Source organism: Pelobates fuscus, chromosome 4 (assembly GCF_036172605.1).
Source record: "Pelobates fuscus isolate aPelFus1 chromosome 4, aPelFus1.pri, whole genome shotgun sequence".
Taxonomy (NCBI): domain Eukaryota; kingdom Metazoa; phylum Chordata; class Amphibia; order Anura; family Pelobatidae; genus Pelobates; species Pelobates fuscus.
The window spans coordinates 274,238,392-274,258,204 of NC_086320.1; the positions used below are offsets into that span (position 1 = coordinate 274,238,392).

General features: G+C 41.1%; 1 protein-coding gene across 1 annotated transcript in view; it reads left to right on the plus strand.

The window, feature by feature from the left end:
* Window positions 1-19,813, plus strand: part of TPK1 (thiamin pyrophosphokinase 1) — a 601,906-nt gene that overhangs the window by 249,333 nt on the left and 332,760 nt on the right. The gene's annotated exons all lie outside the window — the stretch shown is intronic.

Sequence of the window (19,813 nt, forward strand, 5' to 3'; positions counted from 1 at the left end):
GCCCTAGTAAAATAATAAGGGGGGGGGGACCTACTGTCCTCCCCCCCTGGCCCCCACCCCTGCGCTGTGGGTGGGGGCCCTAATAAAATAATAGGGGGGGGGACCTACTGTCCTCCCCCCCTGGCCCCCACCCCTGCGCTGTGGGTGGGGGCCTTAATAAAATAATAAGGGGGGGGACCTACTGTCCTCCCCCCCTGGCCCCCACCCCTGAGCGGTGGGTGGGGGCCCTAAATGAACCCCCCCCCCATCAAGGTGACTAGGGGTCCCAAGCCCCTAGTCACCCCCCCCCACCCAAAACATTCTATCCCCTACCTACCCCCCTCACCCTAAAAATAGTGAGGGGGGAATAAAATAACTAACCTGTAAAAAAATAAAAATAAACTTACCATTTGACGTCTTCTTTTTTCTAAATTCTTCTTTCTTCAGCCCCCAAAAAAGCCAAATAAAAATCCATCATACCCGTCGCACTTTAAAAAAAAAACAAAAAAAAACCGAGCGCAAAAAAAAATTAATCCATGTTCACCCATGGAGGGCACGCCGCGTACTGAGCTCCGCAGGGCGGATCAAGGCTTATATAGCCTTGCCCCGCCCTGCAATTAGGCTTAGAACACACTGATTGGTTGGTTTAAGCCAATCAGAGTGCTCTGTGTCATTTTACACAGCGTGGGAAAATTCAAAAGAACTTTCCCACCTGTGTAAAATGACAGATCACTGTGATTGGATGGTTTTCAAGCCATCCAATCACAGTGCTCTGTGTCATTTTACAAACGTGGGAAAATTCCAAAGAACTTTCCCACGCTTGTAAAATGACACAGAGCACTGTGATAGGATGGATTTCAAGCCATCCAATCACAGTGCTCTGTGTCATTTTACAAGCGTGGGAAAATTCCAAAGAACTTTACCAAGCTTGTAAAATTACACAGAGCACTGTGATTGGATGGCTTGAAAACCATCCTATCACAGTGCTCTGTGTCATTTTACAAGCGTGGGAAAGTTCTTTGGAATTTTCCCACGCTTGTAAAATGACACAGAGCACTCTGATTGGCTTAAACCAACCAATCAGTGTGTTCTAAGCCTAATTGCAGGGCGGGGCAAGGCTATATAAGCCTTGACCCGCCCTGCGGAGCTCAGTACGCGGCGTGCCCTCCATGGGTGAACATGGATTAATTTTTTTTTTGCGCTCGGTTTTTTTTTTTTTTTTTTTTAAAGTGCGACGGGTATGATGGATTTTTATTTGGCCTTTTTGGGGGCTGAAGAAAGAAGAATTTAGAAAAAAGAAGACGTCAAATGGTAAGTTTATTTTTATTTTTTTACAGGTTAGTTATTTTATTCCCCCCTCACTATTTTTAGGGTGAGGGGGGTAGGTAGGGGATAGAATGTTTTGGGTGGGGGGGGTGACTAGGGGCTTGGGACCCCTAGTCACCTTGATGGGGGGGGGGTTCATTTAGGGCCCCCACCCACCGCTCAGGGGTGGGGGCCAGGGGGGAGGACAGTAGGTCCCCCCCTTACTGTTTTATTAGGGCCCCCACCCACCGCGCAGGGGTGGGGGCCAGGGGGGAGGACAGTAGGTCCCCCCCCATATCTTTATTTAGGGCCCCCACCCACAGCGCAGGGGTGGGGGCCAGGGGGGGAGGACAGTAGGTCCCCCCCCTTATTGTTTTATTAGGGCCCCCACCCACCGCGCAGGGGTGGGGGCCGGGGGGGAGGACAGTAGGTCCCCCCCCCTTATTATTTTATTAGGGCCCCCACCCACCGCGCAGGGGTGGGGGCCGGGGGGGAGGACAGTAGGTTCCCCCCCTTATTGTTTTATTAGGGCCCCCACCCACCGCGCAGGGGTGGGGGCCGGGGGGGAGGACAGTAGGTCCCCCCCCTTATTATTTTATTAGTGCCCCCACCCACCGCGCAGGGGTGGGGGCCAGGGGGGAGGACAGTAGGTCCCCCCCCCCTTATTACCATTTATGTTTTTACAGTGAGCAGCCACAGGCTGCTCACTGTTTAGTGGACATGCCCCTACTCGCGGTATAGCGAGTAGGGGCATTGGGGAGATTTTAATCTCCCTTGTGCTATTATGGGGGTCATATTGACCCCCATAGAGTGAGGGGGGACCTGGGGGGCTTATGAAGTGGTGGGGAGCACAGCTCCCCACCGCTTCTGTCTTTACATATTACAAGGAGGGAGCTGCACGTCGGTAGCTCCCTCCTTGTAATAAAGTGATCGAACAAACGAACACTGATACTCAGTGTCAGTTTGTTCGTCTGATTTTTTCTATTCATTCATTCGTCTGTCTGATGAATGAATGAATAGGTGAAATTCCCGTTCGCATGTCCAGGTGTTTCACTGGGCATGTGCGGGAATCTCACAGTCTGTGTAGTGTGGGTAGATGACGTGTCCCATAGGGACTTCACCTACCCACACAAAGATGGCGGCGCCCTGAATAAAGATCGGGGCAGAAGATACAGATTTAAAAATAGGTAATCTGGGGGGCTTAGGGGCATTTGGGGGTGACTAGGGGGGCAATTGGATGTAGTGGAGGCGGGAGGGGGGTTAAAAAAAAAAACGGGATTCGGCATGACAGTGCCGCTTTAATATTGTAAGAGCATGATAGGAGATATAGTCTATGATATCTGGAGTGTTAAGGGTTGTCTACACATGCTATACAATTACCTCTGACAGTAGTAAAGGAGAACCATTTGTCTGTGAGAGCATAACCTCTTGTGGGTCCATTTCCCTTGTATATACCTCTCCACCAGCTCTTCACTAATCACCCGCTAACCTGGCTTCAGTTTATAAATTGTTAACTGCTAGTTGCATGTTTCTAATAGCACATCTGTCTTCTTAAGTCATAATAAATACAATTTCCGTAAATAAAATAATTTCATAGTTAAACATCTTAATTGCTATGATTACAGTTGCTGTATGATTCTCTGCCATCCATACATTGTGATGATTCTTAAATTCTATAAAACAGATTTTGAAATGTTAACTTAGATTTTGCTTTAAATGTCTGATTGCCAAAGCTTCTCTCTATTGGCTTTTCATCTGATGCCGTTTCATAACAAGTATGAACGGGAAGTGATTTCCATAGGGGTTTTGACAAAGTTCTCAGTAATGCACTGCAAATCTCTTTAGCAGCATAGGGACCACGATCTTTCACTTGACTTCTAAAAATAAAATAATCACTTCCTTTCTTAAACCAAAGAACTGAAATTTTCTTTCAGTCATATGTTGTTTCCCAATAGAACGTAATCCACTTTTCTAAGAGATACACATTTTTCAGGAAATCTTTAAAGAAACACTGTCACTTTTTAATATTTCATGGAGATATCCTTAAACACTTGCATTTCATTGCAATTTCAATGTAATGAGAAGATATCATAAGGTGTGGTGTGGTTTTATGTAGACCGGAAAAGACATCTAGATGCTGAGCTCTGGCCACTATGGTACAAAACACGTTTTAACCAGGCTAATTACCTCTATTTTTTGCCACAGGGGCACTTGGACAAGTACCTACCTACAACATCAAATTGTCCCACAAAAATCTAAACGAAAAGGATTAATGTGGCCCGCTGTGCTCAAGCCAGTCTGTTAGCATTTGCAGAAGAACGCGGTCCTTGATATCCTTTATCTGCTCCGTCAACGCCACTTGCATCCTGCACCAAAGGAGAGTGGATTGTTCATATCTTGCCCAAAAGATTAAGACATGTGTGACTGAGAAAAAACAGAGATCTATGTGCTTGATATGCGCACAGCAGAATTCAAGAGCAGGGTGGAGGGTGTGGTAGCCCATATTGCGGCCATAGACCACATTAATGACAGAGACCATACATGAGTAGCTGTCTAATCAGTCCTATCGCAATAATAATCACATTCAGGGGAAAGTTGTTCTGGAAATCTTTTGCCCACTGACATACCAGAGGCCATGTGAGAGATTGGGCCCTGAGGGCCCAGTGGAAGGAAATACAGCAACCTTATGACATTTTTCTACCACTAGGGGTGTTGAGACCTCCTATCAAGGAGTGACACTGTCTATTTCAAGATTTCCCCCACCCCCAATGTTAAATGAAATGCATAGAATGGAAACCCGTTTTGTTGCTCTCCCACAACAGTTTTGTTGCTCTCCCACAACATGCCATTTGCATTGGGCTACCCCTTTAAACTTATAGCTTTCCTGAGTGGCAGAATAATTGCTTTGCTACCTAAGGGGTACCCTTCCCTTGGAATCTCTATTCCATAGAACTTAATGTATCAGGCCTCTCTGGTTCTGGAATGCTTTCTGCTGGAATGCATATTAGCAGAGGAATCCATTATTCACTGTCATTTGGCCTGGAATCCTCGCTATATGGATAATTATATTGTCATTTGGCCCTCTTTCCACTTACCTCAAGTGTCCTGAACTCTATTTGATTCCATGTTTTTATTTATTTTTTAGGTTCGGCATACATTTTGTCCTTTTATGACTTCTGCTGTGTGCCAGATCCCAAGCTTTATTTATTCTTCTTTTATATATCCTTATGACTTTTCATTTTCCAATGGTTGAACTCTGAGTTGCAATATTGGATTTTGTCCATTTGGCCAGACAGAATGGTGCAGTGGACTTTATGCTACCCCAAGGTTTTCATCTCAAGGGTTAAAATGGGAGGGACATGGCACCTAGACTACTTCATTGAGATGAAGTGGTCTGGGTGCCCATAGTGTCCCTTTAATGATGCATATTTACTTTGCCAAGCTGGGGACATTTACTGGGAAACTTTCACGGGCCTCATGTCTGGCAAGGAGCAGTGGCATTACCTTGCTCTAATTTATATTCGGCTTCATGGTTAAAATTGGAGGGACATGGCAGGTTCAATTACTTTTTATTTATATACTATTTCTTCCACCACAGTCATGGATCAAGCATTTTGTGAGGGGCTGGGGGATGCTGTTCCCTGTTGGATTCTAAATGTCTGTTTGTGGGGAGAGATTGCATTGCTGTCTTTTGTCCAGCTTCTGACAGGATCTCTATACTGGGGTGGTCCTGTTCTCAAGGCACCCTCCACAGAGCTTGGGTGGGCAGGGGAAAGTCTTCATGAGATTACCATACCTCAATGGGTTAGTAAATTTTTAGAGGGATCAACACCCTGACCACAACCCACCCGGCACCCTCGAAATGCCGACCAAGCCTCAAGGGGCAACTAGCGCTACTTTCATGCCGGCCTTGTGGAACTCTTTTTTTTGGCTTGAATCTTGGGTGGGCTTACCTATTCTTTTATTGGAGAACCCATGCTGGGGGGTCTCTGTAGATAAACCTGTGTTTAACTCAATAAAGTGTTCACTATTTTCACCCTTTATCAAGTCTTGGCTAATGTTTGGGTAAGGACTGTAATCACCAATATCTTTGCGGGGTCAGGGAGAGGTTTATAGCAAATGTACTCAGCTGGAGTACTGGAGCTCTGCTACATTATCATGTAGACTTATTTTCCTATAGTTAACTACATGCCCCTCCTGTTGATCACAAGCTTAGATAATAACATTACCTGGTATGATCACACAGATATAGCAGTATACATCAAACGTCATTCCGCTTTCCCCCTTCACCAGCTTGGCACCTCAATTCTTATCCTTTAAAATAGACAGTGGAGGAGATATCCCAGACCCTTACTTCTTATATCTATTAAAAAAAACACCTCCTATCCATATCCATGAAAACACCGAAATTGAAATTGAATACCCTCTTTGAATTACAGAAAGCACTTAGGAAGGGTGAAACCAAACATAAAACAAACCCACCCCTGAGAACCTAAGTAGATCTTAGAGTCCTTAGGTCACACGTTAAGAATCTTCTCTTGAACAATGTTGCTAGGGAAATGCTGTGGTCCAGGCATCTTTGTATGAAAAGGCAAATAAATGGATAGGTAACTAGCCAGGGAATCTAGATGCACATTCGAGCAACGCCTTTAACTGCTGTTAGAGATAGCAGAGGTGCACTGGTTACTTTCCCAGACTAGATAGTGCATTCAGGGAATACTAGAGGAATTAATTTTGCTAGTAATAGCTCTTATGGTGAAGCTTTGATTAATTCTTTATTTTTGCCTTTCTCGGGATGCATCATATTTGAGTCTCTTTGAATGAAACTCTCTTCTTAGAATTCCCTGTCCACTCATGTGGGATATTTTCCCACTGTGTGGGATATTTTCCCACTGTGTGAGAATACATGACATGTTCTGGACTTGGTCTGGCAGGTGGGATTCTTTCTCTAATTTTTTTAATTGGATCAAGTGGAATGGCCTTCTCTCAAACTTCCTTCCCATGTGAATTTCCGTACGGACTCTCCACAATGACCTAAGTGCTTAGTTAATAATTTCAGGTTCCCATTTTCAGAGAAAATTCAGTGCTTACATTACAGCTTGGGAACACCTCCAGTGGCCACCCATCAGACAGCCACTGGAGGTGCTTTCTGGGGAAATGCTGCACAGTGTTCAGACCTGTCGTTCAGTGTCCCAAGCTCTGCATGGAGATGCTGAATCTTCCCCATAGAGATGCATTGATTCAATGCATCTTTATGAGGAGATGCTGATTAGCCAGGGCGACGTTTGGCTCCATCCCCCGGCCCATCTGCTTAAATGAGATCATCAGAATTGATGATCTCAGCCAGTCCAATGCTTTCCTATGTGTTTTTACTTTTGTCTAAAGTTATACTTATATGATGGTAGTTGCTGTCTACACAGATGTGGGATTCTCTCCACCAACTCATATATGGGTTAGCATCAGGGCCGGATTTAGATGAAAAGAGGCACTAGGCTATTCCACTTATGAGGCCCTTTCACCTCCTATTTTTAAGTTTGTAAATTACATGAGAGACGATAAAATACATCATTACTGTGATATATATCAATATGTTAAATGAAACATGTTGTGATTGGTACTAACCTTTATAAAAAATGTGGCACGGATGATAAATTAAAAAAAAGTTGAGATGAGGAGGGGGGGGGGGGTGATTGTGAGATGGAGGGGGTTGATGAGGAGAGGGGGGTGATTGTGAGAGGGAGGGGGTTGATGAGGAGAGGGGGTGATTGTGAGAGGGAGGGGGTGATTGTGAGAGGGAGGGGGTGATTGTGAGAGGGAGGGGGTGATTGTGAGAGGGAGGGGGTGATGAGGAGAGGGGGGGTGATTGTGAGAGGGGGTGATTGTGAGAGGGGTGATGAGGAAGGGGGGTGATTGTAAGAGGGAGGGGGGTGATGAGGAGAAGGGGGTTGTTTGTGAGAGGGAGGGGGTGATGAGGAGAGGGGGTGATTGTGAGGGGTGGTGAGAGGGAGGGGGTGATGAGGAGAGGGGGGTGATTGTGAGAGGGAGGGGGGTGATGAGGAGAGGGGGGGTGACTAAAAAAATTACCTTAAATCCCTGGTGGTCCAGTGGGGGCTGCCTGGTGGTCCGGTGGGGTCCATGGTGGTCCGGTGGCCCTCATTTCCGGTCTGCAGCTCCGCAGAGCTGCACCCCATGGATCTCGCGAGACCCAATCAGAGCGTTGCCGTGGTAACCCGCGGCAACACTCTGATTGGGCAGTGCACGCGAGATCCATGGTCTGCAGCTCACACTGCAGCGCACACTGCAGACCGCCGGTCTGGGCGATCGTGGCAGGAGGGACATTGCAGCCTGCCCCGGGCACCCCCCTAGTAAGTGGCTCCCTGGGCAGGACCGCCCCCCCGATCCCCCTTAGTACGCCACTGGTCATATCATTTGCGTAGAATTTCTTCTCATTTTCGGTTTAGTGTTTTAGTGTTCACGGTTTTTAGAATAGTGTAATTTTAATTTTTCTAACAATTTGAATGTAGGCCCCTCTTGATCTTGAGGCCCTAGGCTGAAGCCTAGTTAGCCTATAGGAAAATCCGGCCCTGATGAGCATACAATGGTACAAATTTCGCACCCATCGAAGTCCCGCATCTAAATAGGTAGTATGAACTGTTTAATTAGAAAACAATTATGCAACTATTGAATGGTTATCATAATAAATTCAATCAAATGTATAACCACTATGTCTATCCAGATGGTTACATATAGCGTGGGAACCAAATTGTGTGACATAACTGAGTACAATGACATGACATCCATGGTGACAATAACTGTGCATATGAAAATACTACAAAACTTCACGTACATGCAGTCTACTCCCCTTTGTCTAATAAATATTTCCTTTGATATCTCCAATTGAAGGACATTACCCAATCTGCAGGGGTTAAAGAGGCTACTGAGGCAGGAACTCATTTTTTTTGAACATCTGTTTGTGGGGCTTGTATAGTAATGGGTTAATGTTTTGTATTTACAATTATATTTGTTCACATTCTAATGAGAGGGGTGTCCTACACGATATTCACTAATGGGAGACTGATCTGGGCTTAGAGCTGAAGGGTACTTCCTGGAAAGAGGGAAGGGTCCCCCCCAGTACAACATTTTGTTCAGATGGCACATTACCCCAGTGCAATTATAACCATACAGATTTATGTATCTATTTTTTTGTTTTTCAACAGGGGTTAATAAGGTACTCTATGTGTTGAAAAGTGTAATAAACCCTAAAATGTAATTTAAATAATGATGAAATGATAATGAAAAAAAAAATATGCTCTTGATCGTGACATAAAGCTGGACCCCTATCCTATTTTATGGGTTGAGATAGATACATCACGTTCATTAGGAACCAGGAACATACCCAGGATAAATTATTTCATCTAGCAGAACTCTTTTCTTCAATGAAACAGAGACTTCTTTGACAATTAGAAGTATTCAAATAAGTGATTTTGCAGAGTGTATTCTAGTATATATTATGATGTATTCAACAGAAGAGCTGTTTCAATGAGTCTTATAAGAGATTTATTAAATTTAACATGACAAAATATATATTGTTTTATTATTTAGAATTCCATGGTATAACAATTCCTGTATGATTTTATTGTTTGCCTAATAAAACTCCCTTAGCAAATTGATTGTACAACATATTGCTACATGACAACAGCCTAATGTTAATATTGAATGATTGGTGACCAAACTATTGAGCATAATGTGAGTTCCCGTAAAAAAAAAAAAAAATGTACTATTCGAATTTTGGAGTCTTAAAACCATGATCATTATCAATCTCAAACTTGCACATAAATTTTCAGTTGAAAGGCACTGACCATTTTTTTTATAAAATATACCTAAATTAATTTGGAAAACGGTAAGTTTAAAAACCAGTATGTTAGAAGCATACACTGCATTGCAATGGTTAATACAAAAAATACCTTTATTGCTTAATAGTGTTTAGTATGTACGAACGTTACTGTTAATAGCTCCCAACTGGAAATGTGCAGCGTAAATTAATGCATGAGTATTCAGCAGGATATTGGTGGAATGCCCATTATACTCTCTGCAGGTTAATAAGGATTACGTCTTATTTATGTAAACACTGTAGACTTTGAAATGTTTCCCCATTCTAATTAAACGTATGGCTTGTTGTCATCTAATTGAAATTCCCCAGACAGTATTTTTCCATCCACAGCAATTACCAATTTATTCTTAATCCTCCCAGTTTTTACTTTAATTCTAAAACTATCCTCCGTGGTACTTGTTACAAATGTTTGTTTGTTTTGTTTTTACATTCTGTGTGTTCCCCAAAGCTGGATAGTTTTGTTGCTGATCACATTTAAGCAGCTTCAGTTTTTAAAACAATATTTCAGCTAGTTTTTGCTTCATTGCACTTTGTATTAATGACTGCAATTTTTGATCAATTGTGCTTGTTTGTTTTTTGTTTTTTTTTTAAACACATGGGGAATGGCGATCAATTTTTTATATTTATTTTAATAACTAGAAATCATTGCTTATAATATACACGGGCTTTGTCCTATTACTTTTTTGTTTCTCCTCCGTTTCTTATGTATAGGTGCCTTTCCACACAATTCCAATCAGTTCCTCTAAACTCCACATTTAGGACTGCCTTGCGCAATCAGCTGAGGCAGCATTCACAAAAGTGATAAAATACTTACTTCCTGATATATTAATCTCTCCCAACAATGTGCTGAAAATAGTGGGATTTAAAGCCTTTAGGATGACTTAGAATTACAAGAAGGGTTCAATCCCTGCTCGTATCGGGGAGACCCAGATATCAAGACAATACCATGGCTCCCATATGTCCGCTAGGCCCAGACTTACAGATGAGTTATATCCAGTGCTTACATTGAGTGCTTCATATAGCTTTTTTAATCATTGTGGCTGAACAATCAGTGATTATCTAGAAATTATGAAGGATTCTGATGTTTCCCCAGAAAGAGGTAGAACCCTAGGTTCTGAAAAGACCCAGGTAAGATTCCTGTATGCCTCTTTGCCGAAAGTCATCAGTACTGGGATCTGCCTTTTGCCCACACAGCTCACATAGTGATCAGCAGGGACAGCATACAGGGACTGTAGCATGAGAGGAAGATCTCCCTCACAGGAAATAATTATCTGTAGGATTTGTGTAGGATAAGTGTCCCTCCAAAATCATAATATTCCACATACAGTTAAGGGAAAAAGAAAGCACATCCTGTTTAAATTCTATGGTTTTACATATCAGGACGTAATAATCATCTGTTCCTTAGCAGGTCTTACCACAGGCCAATCCTTATAGTGTGTGTACGGAACTGCACTCACTCCCATCAGTCTGAGCCAGGGTGCTTTAACTGTACCGGAACCAAACACCAGATTCCCAAAGTAGTAGAATAAAGGAAAAAAGGTCCAGGCACTCCTTGGTTCAAGATAGGCACTTTATTAGAACCACAGCAACGTTTCGACCATCTAGGTCTTTGTCAAGCTAATAAAGTGCCTATCTTGAACCAAGGAGTGCCTGGACCTTTTTTTCTTTATTTTGCCACAGGTCAAGTCCTGCCACAGCATTTGAATCAGGTTGAGGTCTTGAATTTGACTGGGCTATTGCAACACTTAATTATTTTCTTTTTCAGTCATTCTATTGTAGATTTGCTGGTGTGCTTGGGATTATTGTCCTGTTGCACGATCCAACTTTGGCTAGGGTTGAGCTGTCAGATAGATGGCCTCACATTTGACTCTAGAATACTTTGGTATACAGTGGAGTTCATGGTCGACTCAATGACTGCAAAGTTTCCAGGTCCTGTGGCTGCAAAGCAAGCTCAAATTACCACCCCTCCACCACCATGCTTGACAACTGGTATGAGGTGTTTGTGTTGATGTGCTGTGTTTGTTTTTCACCAAATGTGGCGCTGTGCATTATGGCTAAACATCTCCACTTTGGTCTAGTCTGTCCAAAGGACATTGTTACACAAGTCTTGCTGTTTCTTCAGATGCAACTTTGTAAACCTAAGCCATGCTGCCATGCTCTCTTTTTTTAGAGAGAAGAGGCTTTCTCCTGCCAACCATTATCATTATTTTTGTAATTATACTGTCATGGACTTTAACATTTAACATGCTGAGTCTGACCTGTAACTCTTGGGTTTTGCAATTTCTTCGAGCATTGTACAATATGTCACCCCAATTTGACACTAGGCCTACAAACTACAAAGAGCCGAGGACGAATAGGCTCTAAACAAGGTGAGCACATTTGCTTATATTTGGACATCATTTAAAGGGATTTTCTGTTGAAATACTACACCCAGAATTCAGTTTTTCTCTCTCTCTTCTCTGTACCTACATGGTGGTGAGATAAATAGGAAAAAGAATCCAAAGAAAAAAAGAGGGGTTGTGCTGTCTACCTTAAAGACACATAAGCCTGGACGTTTAGAGCCTAATAACTAAAAAGGCTCACATCAAACACAATATACTTTGTACTTTGTACATACAATATTGCACCATTATTCTGTATTTTTCTCTTTTGTTTTTCATATATACCCCCTCAAGTTATTAACACTGGGTTAAGTTATGTACACTATATATTAAGCGCTGCACTCCAATTTGAGACCTGGTGAGTGGAAACACTAACCAGATCCCAAGTTATTCGTTTGCTTTGGTGTTATTTTATGGTGGGATATTGGGAATACCCACAGAGTGTTCACAGCAGCTAAAATTACTGAAACTAAAAAATCTCTTACTAAGCGCCATACATTTCCACACCTTTTTGTTGTTTATATTTTTAATTGTACAATATGAATTTGCAGGACATCCACTCCTGGGAAGATTGGCAACTGTCTTGAATGTTTTTCAATAACACATAAAACTTGTCCTACACACTCCACTCCCTGTGAGCGAACTCATTGGTGGTACATGTAGGTGGACTTATGGGTGGGGCCCTGTGGGCATACTCACAGTCAGGCCCTGGGGCCCAGACCGTGAGCTGTGTAAGGGGCCCCAATAAATTCAACTGCTTCCAGTTATCCCAGAACATTAATCTCTCATTTACCTCACATTAAAGGGACACTATAGTCCCCAGAACCACTGCAGCTTAATCAAGTGGCTCTGGTGTCTATAGCCTGTCCCTACAGGCTTTTTAATATAAACAAACACTGTGTGCAGCACTGGCATTAGTTCATATGAGTGGGGCATTGTGATGTCACATGGGGGGAGGGGAGCGTCAAATTTTTATTTTGCCTAGGGAGGCAAAAATCTGGCCACCAGTGACCGACGATCCACTCCAACCCTGCCAGAGCAAGGTAGGGAGGAAGGGTGGGCCTCTTATGTACTAACTGTGTATAAATTAGATTTTTGTGTGTGTATGTATGTCAGTAATGTGATTGTGTATGTCTGTGATTATGTGTGTGTGTTAATTCAGTTATGGACTCTTGACCTAATTCTGTCCTAGACACCAAGACTTTAAGTGTCTTGTATTGTTTTGTTTGATGACCCCATGTTGTGATCAGGGCTGCACTGGGAACTAAAAGCAGCCCTGGAAAAAAATTATTTACCAGGCCAATAATGCATCGCGCTAGCATAGTATGCTGATACAGAGTTAGAAAGGATTACTTAAAATTAAAAATTATGACTCCAACATGAAAAAAAAGCACTCACTAAAAATGTATTTAAGATTTATTTTAAAGGACCACTCTAGGCACCCAGACCACTTCAGCTTAATGAAGTGGTCTGGGTGCCAGGTCCTTCTAGGGTTAACCCATTTTTTCATAAACATAGCAGTTTCAGAGAAACTGCTATGTTTGTGAATGGGTTAAGCCTTCCCCCTAATCCTCTAGTGGCTGTCTCACTGACAGCCGCTAGAGGCGCTTGCGTGATTCTCACTGTGAAAATCACAGTGAGAGCACGCAAGCGTCCATAGGAAAGTATTATGAATGCTTTCCTATGTGACTGGCTGAATGCGCGCGCAGCTCGTGCCGCGCGTGCGCATTCAGCTGACGGGGAGGAGAAGAGGAGGATCGGAGGAGGAGAGCTCTCCGCCCACCGCTGGAAAAAGGTAAGTTTTTACCCCTTTCCCCTTTCCAGAGCCGGGCGGGAGGGGGTCCCTGAGGGTGGGGGCACCCTCAGGGCACTCTAGTGCCAGGAAAACGAGTGTGTTTTCCTGGCACTAGAGTGGTCCTTTAAGCACACATGCCTTTGCATGTAATCAATGTTTAAGTCCAACTACCTTTACATATTAAGGAAAGTTTAGTAATCTGACTGAAATGGTGAATGTATGTAGTGCACAACTGTAAAAAATGACGTTATCTTGTTTATTTTGAAGTCCTGTGGGTGTGCTCTTCACTTTAAATATGTTATTGTGCTGGAGCATGCACCTAGCAACAAGACTGGGCCAATATCTGCTCATTACATATGGTACATATTAATGACATTTCTCTGTGTGTTATGCATATGTAAATGTACATTAATATATGTGTACATATTTTAGGCATAATTATATATATAACTAATACACTAATATACATGTTATATATCCCCTATGTGTGTCTATTTCTACCTCCAGTCCCTCTGTATGTTTCTTTCTCCCCCTCACTGCTCCTCTGTGTCCATGTTTTCCCTCTCCTTCCTAGTCTCTCTCTTCCCAGTCTCTCTCCCCCTCTGTCTCTTTTTCCCTTCTCCCTGTGTCTCTCTCTTCCCCCTATTTCTTTCTCCCCCTCCCCTATGTGCCTCTCTCCCCCTCTGCCTCTATTTCCCGTCCCCCTGTGTGTCTCATTCCTTTCTCCTATGGCACACTCACTAATGCTGACAGCAGTGAGCTGTCAGCATAGAAGGACTGATGGAGGGAGCATGTCTCTCTATAATGCTCCCTCGCGGTTCCCACAATTCCCAGCACAGCCACAATGATGTGCAGTCTATCACAGTGTATATCTGTGGTTGAGTGTGTATATAAATGTGTATGTGTATAGTAGATAGCTCCCTAATTTGGTATTCTTCAATATGGCAATCCCACATAAGGATAACAAATAAGGCGGTTATCTACTAAACAACTGAAATATCAAAATTAAGAAAACCGCTTTTCTTAATATTGATCTTTCACCTGTTGTAGATAACTTCCTAAATTAGTACCCTTATGTGAGATTGCCATATTTAAGAATACCAAATTAGGACACTGTTTAGCAGATAGCTCCATTATTTAGTGTCCTTAACTATGTCAATCCCACATGAGGATAACAAATAAGGGAATGTATATGTGTATTTGTATGTGTATCAGTGTTTGTATTGGTGTGCCTGTGTATCTGTATGTGTATCTGTGTTTGTGTCTGTGTAGCTGCATGTGTGTCAGTGTATCTGTGTGATATTGGGTGTTGAGGTATCTGCATGTGTGTCAGTGTATGTTGTGTGCATACATATCAGCATCCCACCAACACCACACACAAATACACCCCTGCATTCCAATGTTAACACTACGTACAAGCACACCACTGCATTCAAACATCAACACTGCATGCAAACACACCTCAGTATTAAAATGCCACCATGATATATAACCACGCAACTGCATTTAAAATCCACACTACATACAAATGCATGACTGCATTCAAATGCCAAAACTACATACAAACACCCCTACATTCGCTCACACATACTCCATACAAAAAAATACTTACATTCATGCACACATACACTGTTCAGTGGTATTTTTTTTTTTTTTTAAACTGCGGGTGTTTTTTGCATTTTAAAGTGTGTGTAGGGGGAGCGGGGTGCCAAAAATAAGACTCACCCCTGGCTTGTACACCTCCACCCCTCCGCCCAGAATCGACCATAAATCTATATGGCTTCTAGATCAGATTGGAGGCCTGGGAATCCCACATACAGAAGTATACTATAAAGTGACTTATTGCATAAACTCAATCACTTATCATATCTGATGCACACCCTTTGTGTTTCAAGCTTAATCCCTTTCTTCCTTCTGCAGTTTTTTAGGTGACATGTTCCCTACATCCCCATGACTCATGTAGTTAGCGACCACACACTTTTCTTTACAAATATTCTTCATCCCTCTTCTATGGTTCCTTTAGCCACCTTGATAAGCCAAAACTGCTTGTCACCTGGTTTTCCATTAGTTGAGTGGCTGATAGCTGAAGTCACAAGAGTATTACAACTTTTGTCAGGAAATAACATTTGCCAGTTTGCAAAAATAATTTTCATTACCTACCAGAGTTCTATTCATATATAGAATTTTCAAATCTAATTTATTTAAATGCTGCTAAAAAAATTAGATTGCACCTACCTTTGGACAGGTGTGTTGAAGTAACAAATGTTGTATTAAGCCTTTCTTGTTGTGCTATGTGTGTCTGGCAGACTTTTCCAGGCCCATTAAGCAACCTTACATGGCCACATGGAAAAGGGAGCTAAGGCTACAATTAGCTTCTGCTCAATGGGCTTCTGCCATTCGAACATTCAGCCCACTAGTCACAATCATCTTAAAGTCCAAAGGAAATTAATGTTGCAGTTGTATTTAACTATCCACTGTGTGGAACACGTTTATCCCAGATCTTCTCCAATGTGTTGGCATTGCCACAGAGAGATTAGTACCCTGTCCCACATCTTTCTGGTCATGTACACCACTGGCAGATTACTAGTCCCTGATTCAAACATTACTTGGGCACTGCACTCCCTTTATCCTTATTTGATCTTTGTTAGATTTACCAAAACAGAAAGAAGTATGGTTATGCACATTATTATTATGACCAGAAGTAGCTTTGTCAGGGATGAAAATTATCACAACTCCCTTCAGTGGCTGCAGTCATGAAAAGGTTGTTTGGAAGTCGTATATATGAAGAGATGTTATACAGATTTCCTGGCTCAATGCTTACCTTTGATAAAGCAAGGTTTTAACAAATAAAGCATGGAAACTGATAACACTGATAAATGTGTCTGTCTAGATACCCCTTATTGTTACTGTTTAACCTTTGTATACAGCTCGATGAAAGATATGTTCTACCAGTGATGACAATCGCTCTTGGGCATGAAGATAGGCATCACACATGTATTTTGTATATGTATTAAGACTTTTGTATTTGTATATAGTAATTCTTACAAAACTCCAAAAAATATGATACATTTATAAGAAAGGAAAAAAAAAGAGGCAGATATATTTGACATGGACACTTTATGTTTTCCGCATTGTTTTTAAAATATTGATATATTGATAACAAGAATATATGCAGAATGACTAAAATTTATAGAAAACATTTATTGCTTATATGTATATGCATGTGTTTGTTCCTGGAAATCAGAACAAAATTCTTTACCACAGGGAAAAAAAAATTGTGATTTTAGTTGTAACACTTGGAATATATCATATTTTTGTTTTCAATATATAGTGTTTATTGGTTGTATGTAAGAAATAACATAAAATAAACAGGTAATACAGAATAGAAGACATGGTGATACAATGATACCGCAATCATAGACATACCTGGTGATGCATGGTAATACATAGTAGTGCGTGGTAATATATAGTAGTGCGTGGTAATACATGGTAATACACGGGTCAGAGCTTTGAAGTAATAGAGTTAAGACGGCTAGAGCAAATAATGTAAAACAATGCTACCGGTTCGATATATATGAATGTAACATTTAGTCACAATAATAGTATGTTGCTAGGTGTTTTGATAAAGGCAATGCATGAGAACAAAATGGTCTCATTCCATATACAACATTACATTACTTGTGCCTATTGTAACCTTTGTGGAGTAGAGACAAATGTGATACAAAATGCATGCGAGTTTGCTAGACAGTGCTATGACATCGTTTCTCAGGTCTGAACGGGTATCAGGATATAGGTACCAGGTGTTATAATAGTATTATAAATTTCACAGAGTTTATAATGTCTTATCAAAATAGTGCACATGGATAGTGATCAGATCCATACCAGGTTGTATTAGGCCAAAGGCCAGGTAGTTAAGTAACGTGTATACCATAGAAATAACGTAAATGGATATAAACATAGTGGGTGAAGGGTAGGAACGAGAAGGTGGGCTGGGGGAATGAGACGTAGGAGTTAGTTAGTTAGTTAGTTACCCTAAGGAAGAAGTAATATCATGTTTATTCTGGATTACGTGACCTTGCAATCAGAAGCTTGGCCGTTGACTAATGTGGTAAGGGTGTGTTGATTAGGAACATGGGAAATCTAGAAACAGATGTAACTTGTTATGACGTTGCATTAGTTTCCATAAATGGTACCCAATTTTGCCATCGAACCAGGAAGATGGTCATATTACCCCTCTTTGCCCATTCGTATTCATGGTGGTATGTAGAATCCGCTCTGCGGAGGACCTCTATTAATGTAGGACTTGTGACACTTTTCCAATGGGCTGCTACGCTAATTTTTGCCGCTAAGAGCACATTTAGCACCGCATCTCTAGACGGTATATCTCTTAGGCCCGTAATGATATGGAGTAAGTAAATCTCTGGTGTCAATGGGAACTTAATTTTACAGAGTGCGCGAATGGTTTTTTTGAATCTCCTGCCAGAAAGCTTTTATTTTATCACAGTACCAAAATATATGCTCTATAGAGCCTATTTCAGTTTTGCATCTACAACTTAATGAGGAGGACTCGGGGTAAATTTTGTGAATTCTGCTCGGGACCAAATACCATCTCATCAACATTTTAAAGTAAGCTTCCCAATTCGTGACGCAATTCGAAGACTGAATATATCAAATTTAAAGGGAAACTGTCACCACTTCTGTGGCTTTCCACTTCCCTGCCATGATCGCCTTAGAGACGTGGGTGTTACACTCATGTAACCACCTGTAACACCAATGCTCTTCCTCAGCTCCTCATTGATTTGCTCATGTCATACTGTTTTTATACTGCCTAGCCAGCGCTAGCAATACTGGCTAGGGAGTTATTCTAGCCAGTATGCACTGTGGTTGCAATGGGTGGAGAGCAGAGGGACCACCTTTCTTCTGCTGTTTCTTAATTCTTTGACCTTGAGTGTTTTCCAAGGAATTGAGAGAAAAATTGGAGATATACCTATTTTGAATAGGTTTTTCTCCCTATCTATACATTTGTAAGCAAAACTTCTAGCACAATGTATAGATTAAATTTGAAGCTCATTAAATTTGAATCTCTTTTTTCCTCTACAGTCTAGATTTGGCTTCCTATATGCCGATATAATTGATAGTTGGATATGGATATCAACATATTATATTTTGATATAATGGTTATACACTACAAAAAAAGTTAGCAGAAAGTGTAGACTTTACATACCGGAACAGTGGAAGGTGCAATTACTATACAAAATACATCTGAAATAATAGAAATGTAAGCTGTTTTTTTTCTATGAGGATGGATTTTATTTCATGTTCTCATGACTCATTATTATTTCAATTGATGAGTGAAATGCAGGTTTGTGTTTGAGTCCAGCACAGCTTGTTCCAGATTCTGCATCATCAAATCATTTTGTATGTCTCTTGATTGCAGTGGTCTCTGTAAGATACAAATATAATCCAATGAGATAAAATGAGGGTATTGTTCAGTAGATTAAGTAATCAGAGCATTTGGTTCATCTAACAATTTACCATAATTGAAATATACATAGCCTATCATTTTCTACTACTGAAATCAGAGGCTAGTTTTCCATGGTAGTCAGCTGTTTGAGAAGAAAGCACAGGTCACTTTACTCTAACCTTACGCTAACCTTAAGAAAAAATAGAAATACATAGCCCGAATATCATTTTTGATCTTTAATCAGGATGTACTGTATATTGACTTTAGTAATATTACCTTTGTTAGTTTATAGAAGCAACAATAGATTTAGATGCCTTCCTATGTAATAGTGTGAAGTGTTCATATTAGTCACCTTTGGAAAAAAAATAAATATATATATATATATATATTTTTTTTTTTAAATGTTTTTCCTTTTTACTGATTTAAGTTACTGGATCCCATATTTCAAATAAAAAAAAGAAAATAGTAAATCTTTAAGAAAAGCACTATCCTCTGTGAGGACCTCAAACTTGATTATCTGTATCCAGTCAGATGCTTAAAATAGAGAAACATTTTGAGAAGTTAAGCATCCAGTAATGTTATACTCTTGCCATTATTATTTTGCCATTATTATTATTATTTCCTAGCTTGTACTTTGCAAACTGTACCATAAGCTTAAACATAACTAACAAAGTCACACAAATAACGAATATCTAACATAGCTTATCTACCACTATTATCAGTTGATGTTTAAATGTTTTTACTAGCACAAGCTTTTGCTCTTCTCACCACTTATTCTCACATTTCTCACACACTATCTTAGCTGGGTATTAAGTCTCCAATGCCAGACCTCGCTATACCTCATAAATGCAAACCCAGCAATGGGACTATTCACGCATAGAAGAGGCTTAACTGCTAAACTGTTATAATCGTTCATTTTACGTAAATGTCCCTTCAGTGACAACCAATTAATGTTAAGATGGAAGTAGGTCACGCAGAACTCTCTCACAGCAATGTCA